We start from the raw sequence: 21160 nt of genomic DNA, 5'->3' as shown, positions 1-21160 counted from the left end.
CACATTTAACACTGTTATGGAGAATGCAGCTGAAAAGAATCAAATCACATTATAGCTCTTTACACTATGAGCATTCAACTGAGATATCTTTTCATCAATGTAAGAAAAGCCCCCGCACTGATGCGCTCTCTTTTGTCTCAATGGAAAAATCCCTCATGTATGGCAGGGTTCCATGGTGTAATGGTTAGCACTCTGGACTCTGAATCCAGCGATCCGAGTTCAAATCTCGGTGGGACCTGCTTGAATTATGAGATATAATATTTCACTAATTTCTTAGAATTTGGACTTGGAAAAACATAACGTCAAAGTTTTATACTGAAACTTATCAACGTATAATTATGTATCTATGTACACATGGCTATATCCATCTAGATAGTGATAATACAATATAAAGAAATGAATTATTCATAAACATAAGTACTGAAGCTGAAAACTAAAAACTGTTCTTTCCCATCCACAATTTAAGCAAGAGGTTCTTTTCCTTTCTCATCTTTATGATCAGTAATAAGATAGTTCATTTTGCTGATTTCTTATCTGACAACATTCTTGACTTACACAGTGCATTTAATTGTGAATTTCTTTGAAAGAGGAATTCAGATTAATACATTTGACATGTCTTTCGAAAGATTCTACTTTGTGGTTATGGATCTACTTTAGAAAAACAGAGTGTAAATATCTGTGTGTCTTAATTTCAAGATTGTTATTTAAAAGTTCATCTCTTCTGTCCCCAAAATACACAATTTGATTCCTCAAGTTTTCTTTTAATGAAGGCTTTCCAATTAAAAAAGTTCCGTGTTCCCCTTATCAATAACAGTAAGATTTAAACAAGTAATATCTTGGATCAGCCTCTTGTGATGAGTTGAGAAAACAGAGTCAGCTCACAAAATATCTCATTATTTTGAGCCATTTTATTTCCATGTTTTCTAAAAGTTCTATCATTTGCTCACATCAAATAGACTTTAAAAATACAATCAATAAATCAATGTTTCACTCTACCCGTGTTAGATTTATGATATTTATGAATACACTTGACAGAAAAAGATTTGGTCATAAGTCATGAAAGTGGTCCCACCGAGATTTGAACTCGGATCCTTGGATTCAAAGTCCAAAGTGCTAACCATTACACCATGGAACCTCCCATGTGACAGGGGAGCAAATTGCTGCAGCAATGTGGACATTTCACATTTTTTATTTTCTACAGTCAAAGACAAACAGAATTATATAACTTTTCTATTCTGTTCAACTTTTGCCTATTGAACTATGTTAGGGAAGGATGTTGCACAAAGGACTCAAGTAACGCTATGACTCTGTTGAACAGTACTTTTTATGTGAGATAAGATTTTGCAATAAAAGATAAGATTCCCCCGTGAATGCAATCTCTTCTGCCAAAATGGAAAGCTCAACCTGGTACAGGTGGGTTGATGGTGTTATGCTTGTCAATCTGGACTCTGAAAACAGGGATCTAAGTACAAAGCTCAGTGGGACTTATCTAAACTTTACGATTTTTTTTCCATTCAGTTCTTAGAAGTATTAATTGGAAAAACATCTCATTTACTTATAAACTTGTACGTATCAACTTATATGTCTGTATCTCCCTATATATCGCTATATGTCTATGTATATTTATCGGAAAATATAAATATATACATTATAAAAATACATATAATTAATAGAGGTGAAAATAATGAACAGTTGTTGCCTCTCCGCATTTGAAACATGAGCTTCTTCTCCTTCCTCTTCTATATGTCCTGAAATTGAGATAGTCACTTTTTAATCAATTTTGATCTAACAACATAGTTGATTTGTACAAAGCATATCATACGATCTGTGAATAATTCTAAAAAAGAAAATTAGATCAGTACCTTTGAGGCCTCCAAGCAAAAGCTTATATTTCATGATTGCAGATCGACTGTTGAAAATCAGCATGAGAAATGTTTTATTTCACAATTTCCATACTAATATACAAAAAACATTTGTACTATCTGAATGATACCGTCATTGTGGTTCTCTAGGTTTGATTTAAGAACACATCTCTTTCAAAATGTGCTATGTTCGCCTTATCAATAGTGTGGAAATCTTCAAAAAGGAATGCTGGGAATCAGCCCTCTGAAATGCATTTGAGAAAAACAGGATAGGATTTTGTAATGTCGCACTATTTTGAGTAGGAATGTGATGTTATGTGTATTATAAAGTTCGTATTTCTGTAACTTGTTCAAGCTGTTGGACATTTTGAAAGGATTCAACATTTTTCTCTTTCAACCTACTGGTGTTGGATTGGAGCTATCAATAACAAAAGATGACAGAAATGTAAAAGGTCGAGATTAGTAAAATAGTACCTCAAAGAATTGGACTGGTACCTTTGCATGCAAAGTCCAAAGTGCCAACTGTTGCTCTTTGGAGCCACCCATGTGAGAGACAGAGAAATGGATGTAGTAGTTTGGAAATGTAGAATGTTTTAATATTCTTCAGTCAAATATGATCATTATTTTGTAAATTGCATTTCCTGATAAACGTTTGCACATTTAACACTGTTATGGAGAATGCAGCTGAAAAGAATCAAATCACATTATAGCTCTTTACACTATGAGCATTCAACTGAGATATCTTTTCATCAATGTAAGAAAAGCCCCCGCACTGATGCGCTCTCTTTTGTCTCAATGGAAAAATCCCTCATGTATGGCAGGGTTCCATGGTGTAATAGTTAGCACTCTGGACTCTGAATCCAGCGATCCGAGTTCAAATCTCGTGGGACCTGCTTGAATTATGAGATTTAATATTTCACTAATTTCTTAGAATTTGGACTTGGAAAAACATAACGTCAAAGTTTTATACTGAAACTTATCAACGTATAATTATGTATCTATGTACACATGGCTATATCCATCTAGATAGTGATAATACAATATAAAGAAATGAATTATTCATAAACATAAGTACTGAAGCTGAAAACTAAAAACTGTTCTTTCCCATCCACAATTTAAGCAAGAGGTTCTTTTCCTTTCTCATCTTTATGATCAGTAATAAGATAGTTCATTTTGCTGATTTCTTATCTGACAACATTCTTGACTTACACAGAGCATTTAATTGTGAATTTCTTTGAAAGAGGAATTCAGATTAATACATTTGACATGTCTTTCGAAAGATTCTACTTTGTGGTTATGGATCTACTTTAGAAAAACAGAGTGTAAATATCTGTGTGTCTTAATTTCAAGATTGTTATTTAAAAGTTCATCTCTTCTGTCCCCAAAATACACAATTTGATTCCTCAAGTTTTCTTTTAATGAAGGCTTTCCAATTAAAAAAGTTCCGTGTTCCCCTTATCAATAACAGTAAGATTTAAACAAGTAATATCTTGGATCAGCCTCTTGTGATGAGTTGAGAAAACAGAGTCAGCTCACAAAATATCTCATTATTTTGAGCCATTTTATTTCCATGTTTTCTAAAAGTTCTATCATTTGCTCACATCAAATAGACTTTAAAAATACAATCAATAAATCAATGTTTCACTCTACCCGTGTTAGATTTATGATATTTATGAATACACTTGACAGAAAAAGATTTGGTCATAAGTCATGAAAGTGGTCCCACCGAGATTTGAACTCGGATCCTTGGATTCAAAGTCCAAAGTGCTAACCATTACACCATGGAACCTCCCATGTGACAGGGGAGCAAATTGCTGCAGCAATGTGGACATTTCACATTTTTTATTTTCTACAGTCAAAGACAAACAGAATTATATAACTTTTCTATTCTGTTCAACTTTTGCCTATTGAACTATGTTAGGGAAGGATGTTGCACAAAGGACTCAAGTAACGCTATGACTCTGTTGAACAGTACTTTTTATGTGAGATAAGATTTTGCAATAAAAGATAAGATTCCCCCGTGAATGCAATCTCTTCTGCCAAAATGGAAAGCTCAACCTGGTACAGGTGGGTTGATGGTGTTATGCTTGTCAATCTGGACTCTGAAAACAGGGATCTAAGTACAAAGCTCAGTGGGACTTATCTAAACTTTACGATTTTTTTTCCATTCAGTTCTTAGAAGTATTAATTGGAAAAACATCTCATTTACTTATAAACTTGTACGTATCAACTTATATGTATGTATCTCCCTATATATCGCTATATGTCTATGTATATTTATCGGAAAATTACCTACTGGCGGTCGCCAGTAGGTATATATAGTTAGGATTTTTTCCCTATGGGATTTCTGAAAATTCTATGCCTAATAACTTTTGCGTTCGTGGACGGAATTGGCTGAAATTTTCAGGAAAATGGCACATTTTGTTTCTGAGCAGACCTTGAAAATTTGGGGGGGTTTTGTGGAGGGGGGGCCGAGAAAAAAGGGGGGTCCCAAAACGCCTTTTTCCCATGTTAATTTCCATAGGGCGGTTGGACTCACTTTTAGCCCGAACGGCTGAATGGATTTTCACGAAACTTGGCAAAATTGTAGGGACTGTTAGCCCGATGTGCCTTTGCTAGGTCTCAATATATGTGCTTCAGTGGATTTTGAGAAATTAACGTTTAAATCAAGATATATATCTGTAACAGCGCTCCGGGCAGCTATCCGGTTAGCGAACCTTTCGCGTAACGGAACTTTGCGATGAGAAGCTGATTGGCCCTCCGGTGTCTGTCAACATTCTAAACAGTCCGGAGCGGCCGCCATCTTGTCTCTCGGTAGGATCGAGAGACAAGAGGAGGCCAAAACAAAGGGGGAAATTACCATAAGGGGGCATAGTAGATCCTCGTTGACCCCCTAGGTTTTATGTGGAGGTTTTAAAAGGGCCTAGGAGGGTCCAAAAAAAAAAATTTTTTTTTGCGTGGTAAGCGCCAAGTTCGCGAACCGGATAGCTTTCTGGGCAGCGAACTTTATGGATAAAAGAATGAAAGACTTTTCTAATACTGTATGTTAATTGTTTGTTGTTTTTCTTGTTTTTTTTTGTTTTCTTTATTTATTTATTTTTTTTATTATGATTGTGTTTCATACTTTATTAAATTTTCTAACATTTCATTGTCAGAAATGTCATAATTTATTATAGGGTGTAATTGTTTTTCATTTTGAAGCAAGTTGTCTACTGCTTCAACACATTGTAGAAGTTCGTGGTCTCTACTGTCATCCATAAAGTCATCAAGTTTGTCTTGGCTGCTCTCCTTCAGTTCAATCGAAAATGAAACTTGCTGCTCGCCTTCCATTTTGCCTGAAATTTGGATTAAAAAAATATATATTAGTAGAGATAGGGCACTGTTGGGATTAATTTTAGATAGGCAGTTTTTATCAGTGAATTTATCTTTTGGCAGTGTATAGTATGAGAGTGGAAATAGGACTAAAAAAAAGTGTATGTGATTTAACCAAGACACTACTACTACAGAGGGATAGTGTATATGTAGCAGAAAAAGTCTACTATATTAAGTCATAGTGCACAATATATTAAATTATAACTTACCTTCACAAAGAAGTTGAAGTTTTTTGAAGCTTTTGAAATAGGAGGTACAACAAGAAGTAGTAGTCAAAATGGCTGTGTTTCCTTCTCTCCCTTTATATATATACAGGTATATAACCAATCAAATGTCAGGTAATAAAAGTAGAAAATGAAAGTAACATTTTCATTGGTTGTCAATTCCAACAATTCAGATGTGTTTTGTGAAGTAATTTACCTCACGGTACTTGGAGAGGTCTACAGGCTAAATGGCTAAATGGAATTTCAATGAAATTTGTGAGAATGGAAGGGATTGTTATGTAGTATGAGCTAATCTATATTTGGTGAGAGTGTTTCTAGTCGTTATTCTGTAAATTACTTTCCCGCCTTTTTTTAGGACCGCTTTCCGGGAAGCTGCCCGGTTAGCGAACCTTAAGCGTCACGGGAGTCCACCATTTTGTGTTTCGTTCGCATTAAGATACAAGATGGAGGGCAAATAATGTTTAGAATGGGTAGAAGGGGTCATGGTAGACTTATCTTGACCCCCTAGGTTTTCTGAGCGTGGCTGAGGAGGCTTATATGTGCGGAAAAAAATTTTTTTTTAAAAAAATTCCGCGAGGTTAGCTTTCGGTTAGCGAACCGGGTAGCGCTCCGGGGAGCGAATTTTGTGGAAAATTAGTGAAAAAAGTTAGAGAAAAATAATAATTGTGAGTGATCAGATGTAGGGTAGCTCTGAGAAGAGCTTTTGGGTTTATGGTACATTTAGGTACTTATAAGTAGGTACCAATGCAGAGTCTTAAATTCAGAATGAAAATTCTGTTGCCCTCATCTGAGAAGTGAACTCCATCTCCTCTGTAGATATCTTGCATGTAGTAACGCAAGTTATTGTTGTACAGAGAGCCCATTCCATGGTCTCTCATGTAAGCTGAAACAGATTTGTTTACATGCTTCCTCGCTTTCTCAATTTGTGGACAAAATTGGTTGGACCACCTCCATTTCTGTCTTTGGCATATATTGGAATATACCAAGGCAGTTTGAGGAAAAAGTGCCATTAATTGCTCCAAGGTGTCCTTTAAAAGCATTTCCAGACCTACCCCTGTCAAAGTGCCCAAATCATTACCTCCACAGTGCACTATTAACAGGTCAGGTTTTGGCAAATGCATAAAGGTTTTCACCAATGGTATCAATTGGTGACATTTTAATCCTCTTTGGCCCAACCACTTAATTTCCACATCTTGTAAATTGAGGTTGTGTAAATTTCTGCTCTCAGCATACCTTTGAGCCCAGTGGATGTAACTATGTCCAACAATCCAGACGTTAAACATGGTGGAAGAAGGTTGTTCTGCAGTCAGATGAAGTGTGGTAATGAAAGGGCAGTTGAAACAGTAGGAGTTTCTAAAGAAAAAAAACTGTGGATTTACAATGCTAATGATTCATTAGCAGTGATTGGTGCATTTCCATTTCTGAAAACAGAAAGTTAGGGTGCATGGATGTGTTCTTTGAAAGATGTAATTTGAATGGTCAAGGAAGAAACATTTAATGAAAGATTGCACTGGATACGCAGGTGCACTGAGAGTTCAGAGTTCAATTGAAACATTGTTGTGTGAATTTGCAAACATGAGAGGTCTTCCAGGAGGTGGTTGCTATGGAAACAAGGCAGACAGGGCAGAGGGGGGAAGGGTTTTGATTTGAAAAAAGTGAGGGAAGAGGTATGATTGGCTAATATGAGAGATATGTGAAAAGAATATCTGTATTTCTGTGCTTTCAATAGCTGCAGCCTTTGGAGTGCATCCTTTTTCTTCTGCTGAAGACAATTTGGTGTATTTCTGAGACTGTTTTCAAAACTCAAAAAATATTTGCTAAGGTGAGAAAAGATTTATTTAATTTAGATAGAGAATAGTATGATTTAAGGAGAAAATGATGAAGAAAGCTGTGTTTTTAAAATGTGGTTTTGTCTCTAGTGATATACTAATAGAATTAGTTTCAAAGAGAAATTATAATTGCATATTTGGTGTAACATTCTGGCATGCAGTTACACAAGATATTGTAATACATGGAGGCCATTTCATGGTCTGTTATGTAAGCTGAAACAGATATGTTGCTTTTAAAAACGATTTAAGAAATCAATTACATTTCTAGATATGTACTGCTAGAGCTTCATAGGTTGTTTTGGGCCATATTTATAAGGTATTTGAGTGTCTAAGATGTTGTGTTCGCCTTTTAAAATGTAAAGTGTTCCTCATGGGACAAGTGTCTTGTAAATACGCTCCCACTTGTGCTTGGCAAATTTAGATTTTGATTATGGGAGTTACCTAGCCATGTTAATAGTGTCCCAAAAATGGTGCTAGGGCATTCCAGAAAACACTTTCATGTGTCTCAAGGACATTTTTAGTCATTTCTTCATGAATGCAGGTATACAATTGATTTATATGCTGTGTTTAAAAACGAATTTTGAAATGAATTAAATTTCAGGATATGTACTGTTAGAGCTTCATAGGTTGTTTGGGGTCATATTTAGAAGGCATTTTAGTGTCTTTGAAGTTATTTTTCCCTTTTTAAATGGAAAGCGTTCCTCATGGGGCCCTGAGCAGTTCTTAGCCATGTTATTTAATAGGAAGTGGATAACATGGCTAAGAGCATTTGCTGGGAAATGCATGAATATCGCTGATTTTTCTGCTATATTCATGCATTGTGGCCGTTTTTTTTCACATTGCTTCATAGGTTGTTTGGGTTCATATTTAGAAGGCATTTTAGTGTCTTTGATGTTATTTTTCCCTTTTTAAATGGAAAGCGTTCCTCATGGGGCCCTGAGCAGTTCTTAGCCATGTTATTTAATAGGAAGTGGATCACATGGCTAAGAGCATTTGCTGGAAAATGCATGAATATCGCTGATTTTTCTGCTATATTCATGCATTGTGGCCGTTTTTTTCACATTGCTTCATAGGTTGTTTGGGTTCATATTTAGAAGGTATTTTAGTGTCTTTGATGTTATTTTTCCCTTTTTAAATGGAAAGCGTTCCTCATGGGGCCCTGAGCAGTTCTTAGCCATGTTATTTAATTGGAAGTGGATAACATGGCTAAGAGCATTTGCTGGAAAATGCATGAATATCGCTGATTTTTCTGCTATATTCATGCATTGCGGCAGTTTTTTTTCACATTGCTTCATAGGTTGTTTGGGTTCATATTTAGAAGGCATTTTAGTGTCTTTGATGTTATTTTTCCCTTTTTAAATGGAAAGCGTTCCTCATGGTGCCCTGAGCAGTTCTTAGCCATGTTATTTAATAGGAAGTGGATAACATGGCTAAGAGCATTTGTTGGAAAATGCATGAATATCGCTGATTTTTCTGCGTTATTCATGCATTGCAGGCCTTTTTTTATCACATTTGCAAGCATTTCTTAGCCATGTTATCCAATGGGAGGTGGATAACATGGCTAAGAGCATTTGCTTCAAAGGTTGTTTGGGGTTATATACCATTTTTGGGAAATTATTAACATGCCTATCTAACTCCCATAATCAAAATCTAAATTTGCCAACCGCAGGTGGGAGCGTATTTACAATAAATTTGCACCATGAAGAATGTAAAATAGCATACTAGATACTCAAATAACTTATAAATATGATCCAAAACATCTTATGAAGCACTAGTAGTGCATATTTCCAGAAATGTATTGGTTTTCATTTAATGATTTACTTCATTGGTAGGCCTTCACATGTTTTTTTACCTTGGTTTTTTTTCAGTGAAAATCTTATCTGCAACCATGTGTTGGCCTCACCTCAAATAAACAAAACAGGTGATGGACTGAATGTGGATCAATGACACACATTCACCCCAGTCCAAAGATCTGGGCCTAAACAAACCTTTAGATAGGCTACATCTTATCGTCATCCTGAATTAATGATTTAAAATATTAGGGAGTGATTTATGAGTGTTGTATGCCTGTTTTGTACCATTGAGTGTCATTTTTGTGATGCAGTGCTGGTGGAAAATATTTGCTATGTTAAATAATTAGTACAGCATTAAGTTTTAGATGACTGTTATTTATTTACTGTTTGGTAATAGTGGTTAATAACATTTTATATTATATTTTTTCACAGATTCAACTGCAGATTCTTTCATAGTTTGGAAAATGCCTTCCAGAAGTCGAATACGAAAGGCTAGAAAACGTCAAAGACAGCAGGATGATGTTTTATTGCAGCAGTCCTCTTCCCCAAATACTTGTCAAAACACCAAGAAAGGTCCGGGTAAGAGCACGAAATCATTCTTAAGAAATATTTGTAGTAAAAAAAATTTTGCTCAAAAAAATGTGTCTCTTAACAAAAAGAGAAGTAATTTAAATGGAAAGGAGAGACCCATCACAAATGTTACTGGTAGAGGAAGAGATAACTCTGTGCATGATAGTAGAAGGAAACAACAGTTTAGGGACATTCGACAACGAATGTTCCGTAATAGGATATTAGTTAATTTATTGAAAAATATTAAAAAGAAAGACCAACAGAAAGCGGCATTTTATAGGAAGAAGAAAAATGTAGAGAAAATTATTGATCATGCTTTTGAAATCAAGCGAAAGTTGTTTATTTTGGTAATCAATAGAATTAGGAAACTAAGCAAGGTAATTTCTGATTTCAAAACAAAAAGTAGATGGAAGAGAGTAGTAAATCGTACTAACTTTTGTGAAGTTTTTTCTGGAGAATGGATGCATAGTTCAAGTTCTGAGGCATTTTTTAATGAGGAGACTTATTTTCAGGATAATGATTTGGTGCATGCAGTTGACATCAGTGGTCGAGCTTATGAAGTGAAGGATGGTTGTCCAGTTGAAAAAGAACTACTTGTGACAACAGAGACAGAAGAGGCGCTAAGTGATGAGGTTTTAGGAAGACGTCCTAAGGGTCCTGTGTACATTTGGAAGTGTAGTTCTATTTGCAGTGTGCGACAGGTTTCCATCAATTTGCTATGTGATTTTATACGGACATTTAATAAGAAAAGTTTGAAGCAGAAAATGAAGTTGTTGCAAGATTTAGATCCTTGCAGAGTGAGACAAATGACAGGTTTGCGTGGTCATTCACTGGCTTGTCTTTCCAGGAGAGTATGCCAGAGTGTTTTTCATCATTTCAGGATGCTAGCAGTGCATCATAATAAAGTGAGAAAATTAGTGAGAATGTTGTATTATGCTAAGAGTCCAGCAATTATGCTTAAACAGTTATGTGCTGCTCTTTTGCATGGTTCTGAAATAGATGTGAAGAATCTTTGTGAAGAAATTGAGTTTTGTTACTTTGGTAGTAAAGATGAGAATGTTCAAATTGACCCTGAAGTAGAGGGTAATGTGGAAGATAATGTACAGGTTTCCAGTACAGATAATTTTCAGAAGGAAATTGCCACGTTTCAGATGAAATCAAGTGAGAGGCCTAATTTCACTTGTGTATGTTGTCGACGCACTTATTATAAGAATCAGACTAAGGTAGTGGATTTATATGCAAAAAGTGAAAGGGAAAATAATAGTGAATGGAAGGATTTAGCCACATACTTGATGGTAGAAAATTATTTTGATTTGGGATCGGATCAACGTGTGTGTACTTATTGTTGTAATAAATTAAACCAAAACCAGATGCCTGCTAGGGCAGTTCATAATAATCTGGAATTGGTTGAGATTCCTTCTGAATTGAAGGATTTAAATACTTATGAATCTATTTTGATTCAAAGTATCCATCCCTTTCAGGCTATTGTAAGAATGGAGCCAAAGACAGGGAAATTGCCTCCAGCAGATTTACAGAGAGGATTAAAGGGAAGAGTTGTTTATTTGCCTCTAGATTTGAACAAAAACATTAACACAATTGGAATAGAAAAAGTGGAAGAGGAACCTCTGGTTATCTTGGTTAATGGGGTTCCGACAAAGAATAAGAAAATATGGCAAGATTTAGTGGATGTTAGGAAAGTCAAAAAGGCAACAGTGTATTTGAAGAAAAATAATAAGTACTATAAGAATGTATATGTTGCAGAAGAGGAAGTAAGTGATGAAGAGGATAGCGATTTGTGTGCTGGCCAAATTGAGAAAGTAGAGGCCTCTAAAAGTGAAGAAATATATGAACATTATAGTGTTCATCCTTTGCATTCCAAGGAAGTGATGGGGAATGCTATTGAGTTGTTTCAAATGAAACAAGCCAAAGGGAGTCCCATTAGTGTTTGGGAGGAAAGTTTGGAAGCTCGGTGTTTCCCACAGCTATTTCCCACAGGTCAAGGAGGAAGATATGATGAGCGACCTCGTGAAATTCCTGCGTCTGAATACCGGACTTTACGATTGTATGCAGAAGATCCTAGGTTTCGGCAATGCATTCCCTATTTGTTTCATCTCCTGTTTGAAAGCGATCTGTCTGGACTGTCATATGCAGTGAACCACATCTTAAAAAGTGGTATACAGATGCGAAACATCTCGGCAAGTGACTTTATGCATAAAGTCAATGTCCAAGACAGTATTTTGGATTCTCACTTAATTAATCTCATGGCGTGTCAGCGTGGTACTAATGAGTACTGGTACCGTCGTCATGGTGACTTAAAATGTATGCTGAGGAACTTAGGAACTCCGACATGGTTCCTCACTCTGAGCTGTGCCGAGTATGGCTGGGATGACTTACTTGAATTTCTACGAGAGGCAAATGGAAATATTGAAAACATTGAATTCAAGACACCTGGAGAACTGTGTTCTTTGGATCCTGTGAATGTATGCAGGTACTTCAATCATAGATTTGAAGCTATGATGTCTTTCATCACAAATAAAAAGAATCCACCTCTTGGAGAGGTGTTGGATTTCTTCTGGAGAAAGGAGTACCAAGCAAGAGGTGCCCCTCATATACATATGTTGCTGTGGATCAAGGATGCACCTAAATTTGGAACAGATCCGGATGACTTAGTGATGAATTTCATCGAACAGTATTCTACGTGTGCTGTTCCAAACGCAACGGAGAAGAAAAGTCTAAGAGAACAAGTTCTACGTTTCCAAAGCCATCGTTGTGGAAAGTACTGTCGTCGTAAATTCAGAAACAAGGACAAGTTCTACACCAAATGTCGTTTCAACTTTCCACGACCGGTGATTTCTAAAGGAAGAGTGAACAGTTTGATGTCTTCGCTGCGACATAATGTGACGAGGAAATCACCCAAGAATACATACAATTTGAAAAGGAACGAAGAGTCCAAGTACATCAATGACTACAACCCAGTGATTTTGTCCATGTGGAATGCCAACATGGATATACAGTTTGTGGCTGACAACTGTATGGCTGTGGCTCGGTATGTGACATCTTACATCACCAAAAAAGAAAAGACCGAACTGAAGGATATGTGGGAGGACATTTCCCATGAAAAGAGCCTCAGCAAGAAGTTGTACAGTTTCAGTCTGAAGATGTTGTCGCATCGAGAAATCGGAGCTTACGAATGTTCTGATCGATTGTCTTCAGCAAGTCTCTATGCCAAATCCAGGAGTCTCGTTTGGGCGAGTCTTGGTCTTGCTGCAACGCGAAATCGAGTTCTAAAACCTGTTCGGGAAATTGAGTATTTGGCAGAAAAGGAACCAAACAGTACCGACATTTTGAAGACCAACATGTTGGATACATATTATCCAAATCGAAGCAGTCACCTTGAGAATATTTGTCTATATGAGGTTCTCCAAAATTATATATTCAAGAGGAACATCAAAGAAGATATTGAGAAAGGAGTGTATGCTGTAATTGGAAGTGAGGGATGCCTGGTCAAGCAAAGAAAATGCCAATTAGTAAACCATCGAAAATTAAGTGGCGAATCTCCAGAAAAAAAGGAGTTTTTCTATTTAGCACTTTTGCAACTTTTCAAGCCTTGGCGTGCAGAAGAGGAACTGCTTGGAGATTTCCTCTGTTACGAAGACTCTTTCAATGCAGCCAAGGAGTCCATAGAATGTCCTGCTTTTTCTAAATATCAAGAAATGCTAACTTTGGAAATTGAGCAGGAAGCAACGATTGCAGCCGAGATTGCCAGAGACAGTTCTCAGGACAGTCAGAGTTCTGTTTCATTGAGTCAAGATCCACTTGGAGGACCTATTATCGAAAATGAAGCTGCCACTGCTATGAATGAAGTAGAAAGAGCCATGGCACATGCTCAGGAGGATTCAGTTAACTTACAAGACTTGGAAAAACAACTCAACGTTGAGCAGAGGAAAATATATGATGAAGTTACCAAGGAAATTGAGCACGGATTAAGTCATGAGAAGAAAGAGTGCTCGTGTACGTCGTTGAAGCCTGTCCGACTGTACGTGAGTGGAGAAGCGGGAACTGGAAAAAGTTTCCTCATTAAAGCAATCTCTTGTTATTTGCAGGAAAGGACTGAGTCATCGCTGTCTTGTGTTGTCACCGCTCCTACTGGACTGGCAGCACATAATATTAAAGGTATTACTTTGCATCGTCTATTGATGCTGCCGGTGGAGCATGACAACAAATTACAATACAACAAGTTATCTGGAGATGCTTGCTGTGAAGTTTCAAGAGTTTTGAGGAAAATGAAACTACTTATCATTGACGAAGTAAGCATGGTTTCCAATGTCATGCTTGCCTTTGTGCATTTGAGAATGCAAGAAGTACTTAAAACTGAATATGATGTCTTATTTGGTGGGAAACACATTATTGTTTTCGGAGATCTTCTACAGCTGACACCAGTAAAAGGTCAACCTGTGTTCAAAATACTCACGCATGAAGATACCAGGAAGTGCCTAGGGAGCATTGGCAACGTCAATATATGGTTAAACTTCAATTATGCAGAACTGCATCAAAATATGCGTCAGGCAAAGGATGAAGATTACAAGAATATTCTACAAGATATTAGAATTGGAAAAGTGACCGAGCATGGGAAAGAAGCTTTAAATGCACGGTTACTGTCAAATTTGTATCCCAAACAAGATATTGTGCCTGAGAATATTTTTCAGAAAATTACTGAGAAGAAATCCGGGATATGTCTCATGCCAACTCTTGCAGAATGTGCCATCTTCAACAACAAAATGTTGAATTTAGAAAAGCAAGAGATTGTGAAACTTGAAGCTATCGACAAATTAGAGCATATGGGATCAACAATTATTTTGTCAGACAATTTGAAATCAAAATTGGATTCATTAGAGAAGACTATATCTAAAACAGCGGGTTTTGAAAAGACTTTGAATGTGTGTTTAAATTGCCGAATTATTTTGAGAAGGAATTTACATGTAGAAAGAGGTCTGGTAAATGGATCAATGGGTAATGTTGTTGATTTTGAGAAATACAGAAATAGAGATGGAATAGAATTTTTAAAAATTAAATTTGATGGCATTGAGGAAGTACAGCAAATTGGTCGTTGTTCTGCTAGGTTTTTGCTTGTTAAAGATTTATATGTTCGCCGTAAACAGTTTCCTGTTTGCTTGGCATATGCGGTGACAATCCATAAATCGCAAGGTTTAAGTGTAGACTGTGCATTGGTGAATATTGGCAGTTCTGTGTTCAAGGAGGGTATGGCATATGTGGCATTGTCACGAGTTAGAACTTTATCGGGATTGTACTTGATTGACTGTGATGTCACAAACATTTGTGCGGATCTAGATTGTGTTAAGGAATACAATAGGTTAAGAAGAGAGTATGCGCCACATTTGCCTCAATATCCTTTGTTTGAGAAACGTGTGGTAGGCCGCAAACGTAGAAATAGCAGTAATAGTAGGGAGGTTGTTGCAAAAAGACTAAAAGTCAATGAACCGAAAATTGTTAGCAGAAAGAAAGTGGATTCTGTTGAAGATGTTGTCGGTTTTCAATTTGAAAACAGTTCTGGTGTCAACTGCTATGCAAATGTAGTGGTTAATGTTCTCTTTTCACTAGAGAGTTTAAAAGAACAGATTCTGTTGAATTCTGAACAAATTTTATGCTGTTTGTTGAATTCTGTTTTCGAGAAATGTAGCAGTGATCGAACAAAAGTAGAAAGTGTGTCTGAAGTTCGTTATCTGTTAGATGAATGTTCAGGTCAAACAGACTTCTCTGAAAATAATCAGCAAGATTGTCAGGAGTTTTTAATGTATATGCTTGATATATTGCAAGTTGAGGGTGTAGATGTAGATCACCTGTTTGGGCTTTCTTATCAATGGCAGCATGACTGCGAGAACTGTATGGTATCAAGTACTACTAGTGTAGACTCAGAAAGATTTATATATTTAACTTTGCCAGACAGTAAATCAGTCTCCTTTAATAAGCTAGTAAATGCAGCGGATCACAACATGGAGTGTAGCCAATGTAAATGTGATATGATGTCAACATTATTTATACGTAGATATGGCCAGTATGTCATTTTAATGATGCAACGATGTAGGCCTGATGGAACAAAATTGTCAACTTTAATAAAAAATTTTGTGGCTTCTCAGCTGTCAATATCAGGGAGGACTTTTGTTACTGTAGCAATTATCTATCACGATGGTCCATCAACAACATCAGGACATTATACAGCTTACTTAAAGTCTGGAAACGGCTGGTCATTCTGTAATGATTCTGTTGTAACGTTCAAAAAAAAATTGCCGTTTGACCTTAAAAATTCTTACCTGGTGTTTTTAAAACCAAAATTTTAAGTAGAGGGAATGTAAGTCTGCAATGCTGTCTCGATTAAAAATTCAACTATATAAACCTAATGCAAGTAAGTCTGCTTCATAGTAAGCAGTATCAGTGTCATAGGAAAAGGAGAACATGACTGACAAAGAAGAGTAAGATATTAGTAGTCCAGGATTGTGAAAATAATCTCAAATATTTTATTTTTGAAAGTTGCGAAAATAGAAAATGTCGGGATTTGATTGGAAGAATTACAAGATTTGCGAATCGCGGCAACATGATTTGGCCTAGTGGAAACATGTGATATAATGAGAGAAGTTTTTTTTCTATGTAACATATTTCACGTATCGATGGAGGTTTTCTTTCAGAAAGTGGCGGGCTGAAAATATTTAAAGCACAACAGAGTGGATGCTGTTTATAGGAGATCCTTCGACGTCATTGAAAGTAAGTTAATTTTAAGAAGTTTTGAAATCAGATTTCTTAGGTTGTATGGGTTTTTTAAACACAGTCATTTTGATTGTGTTTTTTTTTCCCCGCTGTTACATGATGAATACCTTCAAGTCACTGATTTAAGTGAAATTTGATACATTCTGAGAACAGCAAAAATAAACCATTTAACATGTATAATTAATGTTATGCTTTTTGTCCTTATGATATACATTTAGAAATGTGTGGTACATATGGGTAAGGTGAGTTCTGTAAATATCAATTTTAATGCTTAGAGTGCTGTACTTCTGGGTAGTGTTTTTTTTTTATAAAAAAAAGAGGCCTCACCTCAAAGAAAGCTCTTGAAAGCACACATCTTATTTGCATCCTAAAACAATCATTTACAATGTTAGACACAATTTTATTATGACTTTACATCTTTTTTGCGCTGCTATTGCATCACTATTGTGAGACATTAGCAGTGCAAGAAAAACATCATGTTTCAAAATAGGCCTCAGTTCAGCAATATCAAGATACAGTTTCTTTCGAATATATATCTTTAGGATTGTGTAGGGAACGTAGAGAAGCAGAGACTTCTGTAAATGTCAAAGTTGTTGAAAAACTGTTTGTTTTTGAACCTTTTCCCTTGTCTTTTCTAATTTTTAAATACATGTTTTAATATTTTTTGAAATGTTTGTTCTTTGTTTTACAGATTGAAAGTATGAAAAAATATTTAAAAAAGGTAACAAGAATTATAAGGTAAATGTTTTCCACTCTTTTTACCCGCAATGCACTGCTGATGATGTCATTGACAGTATCTCTCATTTACTCTCTCTAGCTGTCTTTCTTTTTACATTATTCTCTGTTTACTTCCCTTATACTAACTCTTCTTTTTTTTTAAAAAAATATTTTTTTTAGTTCGCTTAAAGTTCGCGAACCGGTCAGCGAACTTGAAGCGAACCAAAAGAAATAGAGCTTGCCAGAGTGATAAACATTCTAGCAATTTTGTTTGAAAGGGGAGGTAGTTCTGAAAAGAACTGTTTTTTTTTGTTTTTGTTGTTTTATGTTTTTTTTGTAATTTTTTGAACATTTTTTGATTTTTTTGTATTTTTAGAACTGTTTTATGTTTTTTTTGTGTTTTTTAAGGAGGGGAGACAACAAAAAACAGGCTTTCAAAACGGCTCAACTGGAGCAAAAAAAAAGAAAATTACTTTTTGGGTGCATTAGGGCACTTATGATTTTCATATGCAATGTTCATGAGGTTGACACTCATGTTGCCATATGACAGCATAGCACCACAGTAAATACAAGACACCTTCATGTGCTGGAAGTTACGTTGGATGTTTGGCACAGTCTCTTGTGCCTCTCTTCCCGTCAAAGACAATGTGGATGTAGATCTTGCCACAGGAGTTGCCGTCGGATTGTCTTCAAGATCCCTCAACTCAGCCCGGCTGTAGTTCAAGGGATGCCACCTGCTCATGTGACGGTGCATTGTATAGTTCCCCATACTGTACTTCTTTTCTGTGCCTCTCGACAATCTGTGGTCACAGATGAGGCAGGTGGCATATTTTGCATTCACTTTCTTGGTTCCAGGAGGGATGGTGAAAAACTGCCAGATGAAACTGGTTTTTCGTTTAGAAACCCGGGGCAACTCATCAACAAATTGTTGTCCCTCTCTCTCCTCTTCTTCTTCTTCCTCATCTTCCTCCTCTCTGTTAGTCATAATTTGACTGGGTGGTCCTCTCTTCTTATGGGGAGGTGGAGGTGGTGGTGGGGGTGCACCAGCTGCAGCAACAATGGAAGCCATTGTGGATCTTCAGATAAATGGTCTTTCTCTCACCAAGATGAAAGTCAGAGTGAGGAAATAAGGAGGGGTTTACTTGATTTGGGGAAAACAAAAGTTCTGAGCCAATGAAAAGTGTTATTTTTAGGTCACATGACCTAGTCATACATCATTTGGAAACCAAAAGTGAAATGAACCAATGAGAAGTTTGATAAACAAGTCACATGACCTGTTCCGCTTACGTTACGCGGCGCGCGCCGCGTCCCAGATCGCTTCCGGTTCGCGGTCCGGAGCACTTCCGGGAGCGCTAACGCGGCGCGTCATTAGACGCATTACGCGATAACGTGATACGTCGCGCTTCCGCGGCGCGTCACTGTTCCGCTAACGTAACGTTGACCGGTTCGCGGACTAGATCGCGGCATCAAGATGAGCTAACGGAAAGCTTCCCGGTTCGCGAACTAGAAGCGAAGAAAAAAAATATTAAAAAAAAAATTATCAATAAACATCTAAATATATTTTGGGATTTAAAGAATAATACATTTTACAGCTACAGATGTTAGCTTTTAAAAAACCAATGAAATTCACTGAAAAAACCATAGGTTATAGACCATATATAGTTAGAAATTTGCATTTAAAAAACCATTGAAATTCAATGAAAAAACCATAGGTTATAGACCATATATAGTTAGGAATTCGCATTTACAAAACCTTATTTTACTCGCATAAAACCATTGAAATTCCATATATAGTTAGTTGCGCTAACTATATATCGCGCACCCGCAATCCACTGCTGATGATGTCACATATTACATCATTCATGACATGGTCAGTGACATCACTGATGACATCACTGATGACATCTCAAATGACATCACTGATGACAACATCCAGTGACTGTATGTTTCTGTGAAGTTAAAATATGTCTTACATATTGAAGAATGAGTGGATGTATAAGTGTCTGGATGAAGGATTTAGTAGGTGCATGACTGACTGTATGAGTGAGTGATTAAATGTGTCTCACTGAGTGCATGGGTTAGTGACTAAACTGTCTTAATTTGTGCATCATTATGTCTGTTGTTCTGTAAACTGTTGCATGTGTTGATAAGTAGCTATATGAGTAACTATATGGGTTATTGATTGGTTACCTTAGTATTTGTATGGGAGACTGAGTGTGTGTGTGGGTGGCTGGGAGGTGTATGACTCTGTGCATAGATGTGTGAGCAGTTGATTCACTAGAGGTATGGTTTCAAAAGTGCATGTGGTAACAGCTGTATGGGCGGTTGACTGTGTGCATGAGTGTATTGGTGAGTGAATGGATATCTCAGTGCTACATGTCAAAGTAAGTACATATGTAAAACACAGTACATGTGAGAGTTGACATATATAAATAACTGTGCATAAGAGCCAGTGAATGTGTGAGTGGCTGTATGGATCATTGTGAACTTGTATCAGGGATTGTATAAGAGAGTAAATATGTGTTAGTATATGTTTGAATAAGTAAAGTTTGTATAACTGTATAGTTGAGGAAATGGAGGTGTGATTGATTCTTTGCATGACTGACTAGGTGTGTGAGTAACTCCATGGATGAGTGACAGTCTGTGAGTGTCTGTTTACACTGATTGTATCTAAGGTTATATTAGAGTCTGAAGAGGTTCATCGTATTATCACATGAATGATATCATCAGTGATGTGATCAGTAATGTCAAATGAGATGTCATCAGTGATGTCATCAGTGATGTCATTTGAGATGTCATCAGTGATGTCATCAGTGATGTCACTGACCATGTCATGAATGATGTAATATGTGACATCATCAGCAGTGGATTGCGGGTGCGCGATATATAGTTAGCGCAACTAACTATATATGGAATTTCAATGGTTTTATGCGAGTAAAATAAGGTTTTGTAAATGCGAATTCCTAACTATATATGGTCTATAACCTATGGTTTTTTCATTGAATATATATATATATATATATTTCCTACTGGCGGTCGCCAGTAGGTATATATAGTTAGGATTTTTTCCCTATGGGATTTTTGAAAATTCTATGTCTAATAACTTTGGCGTTTGTGGACGGAATTGCCTGAAATTTTCAGGAAAATGGCACATTTAGTTTCTGAGCAGCCCCTGAAAATTTGGGGGGGCCGAGAAAAAAGGGGGGTCCCAAAACGCGTTTTTCCCATTCATTTTTCCATAGGGCGGGTGGCCTCACTCTTAGCTCGAACGGCTGAATGGATTTGCACGAAACTTGGCAAAATTGTAGGGACTGTTAGCCCGATGTGCCTTTGCTAGGTCTCAATATATGTGCTCCAGTGGATTTTGAGAAAAATAACGTTCAAAAAAAGATATATATCTGTAACAGCGCTCCGGGTAGCGCTCCGGTTCGCGTACTTTTCGCGTAACGGAACTTTGCGATGCGAAGCTGATTGGCTCTCCGGTGTCTGTCAACATTCTAAACAGTCCGGAGCGGCCCCCATCTTGCCTCTCGGTAGGATCAAGAGACAAGAGGAGGCCAAAACAAAGGGGGAAATTACCATAAGGGGGCATAGTAGATCCTCGTTGACCCCCTAGGTTTTATGTGGAGGTTTTAAAAGGGCCCAGCAGGGCAAACATTTTTTTTTTTTTTTTGCGTGGGGAGCGCCCGGTTCGCGAACCGGAAAGCGTTCTGGGCAGCGTACTATAAGGAAAAAAGAATGATAGACTTTTCAAATACTGTATGTTAATTGTTTGTTGTTTTTGTTGATTATTTTTTAATTTCTTTATTTTTTAAGCATTTTTTTTTATTGTGATTGTGTTTCATAATTTTTTTAACTTTCTAACATTTCATTGTCAAAAATTTCATAATTCTCATTGAATATACTTTGTAGTCTCTGAGGGTGTAAAATGTCCTCATTTTTAAGGCGGTCATCTACTGCTTGCACACATTGCAGTAGTTCTTGGTCCCTAGTTTCATCCATAAATTCATTTT

The 21160-nt window shown here is 36.7% G+C and overlaps 3 non-coding genes across 3 annotated transcripts; 1 reads left to right on the top strand and 2 right to left on the bottom strand.

Moving 5' to 3' along the window:
- Positions 1–166: 166 nt before the first annotated feature.
- TRNAQ-CUG (transfer RNA glutamine (anticodon CUG)) lies at positions 167–238 on the top strand. Its single transcript has one exon. It is a non-coding gene; the product is annotated as a tRNA-Gln (tRNA).
- Positions 239–1063: 825 nt separating this feature from the next.
- On the bottom strand, positions 1064–1135 carry TRNAQ-UUG (transfer RNA glutamine (anticodon UUG)). The gene has a single exon. It is a non-coding gene; the product is annotated as a tRNA-Gln (tRNA).
- A 2444-nt stretch (positions 1136–3579) lies between these two features.
- On the bottom strand, positions 3580–3651 carry TRNAQ-UUG (transfer RNA glutamine (anticodon UUG)). Its single transcript has one exon. It is a non-coding gene; the product is annotated as a tRNA-Gln (tRNA).
- Positions 3652–21160: the final 17509 nt, after the last annotated feature.

This window comes from Lissotriton vulgaris, chromosome 4_1 (assembly GCF_964263255.1).
Source record: "Lissotriton vulgaris chromosome 4_1, aLisVul1.2, whole genome shotgun sequence".
Taxonomy (NCBI): domain Eukaryota; kingdom Metazoa; phylum Chordata; class Amphibia; order Caudata; family Salamandridae; genus Lissotriton; species Lissotriton vulgaris.
The sequence above is the reverse complement of the archived record's forward strand: the minus strand, read 5'-3'. Positions and strand labels throughout refer to the sequence as shown.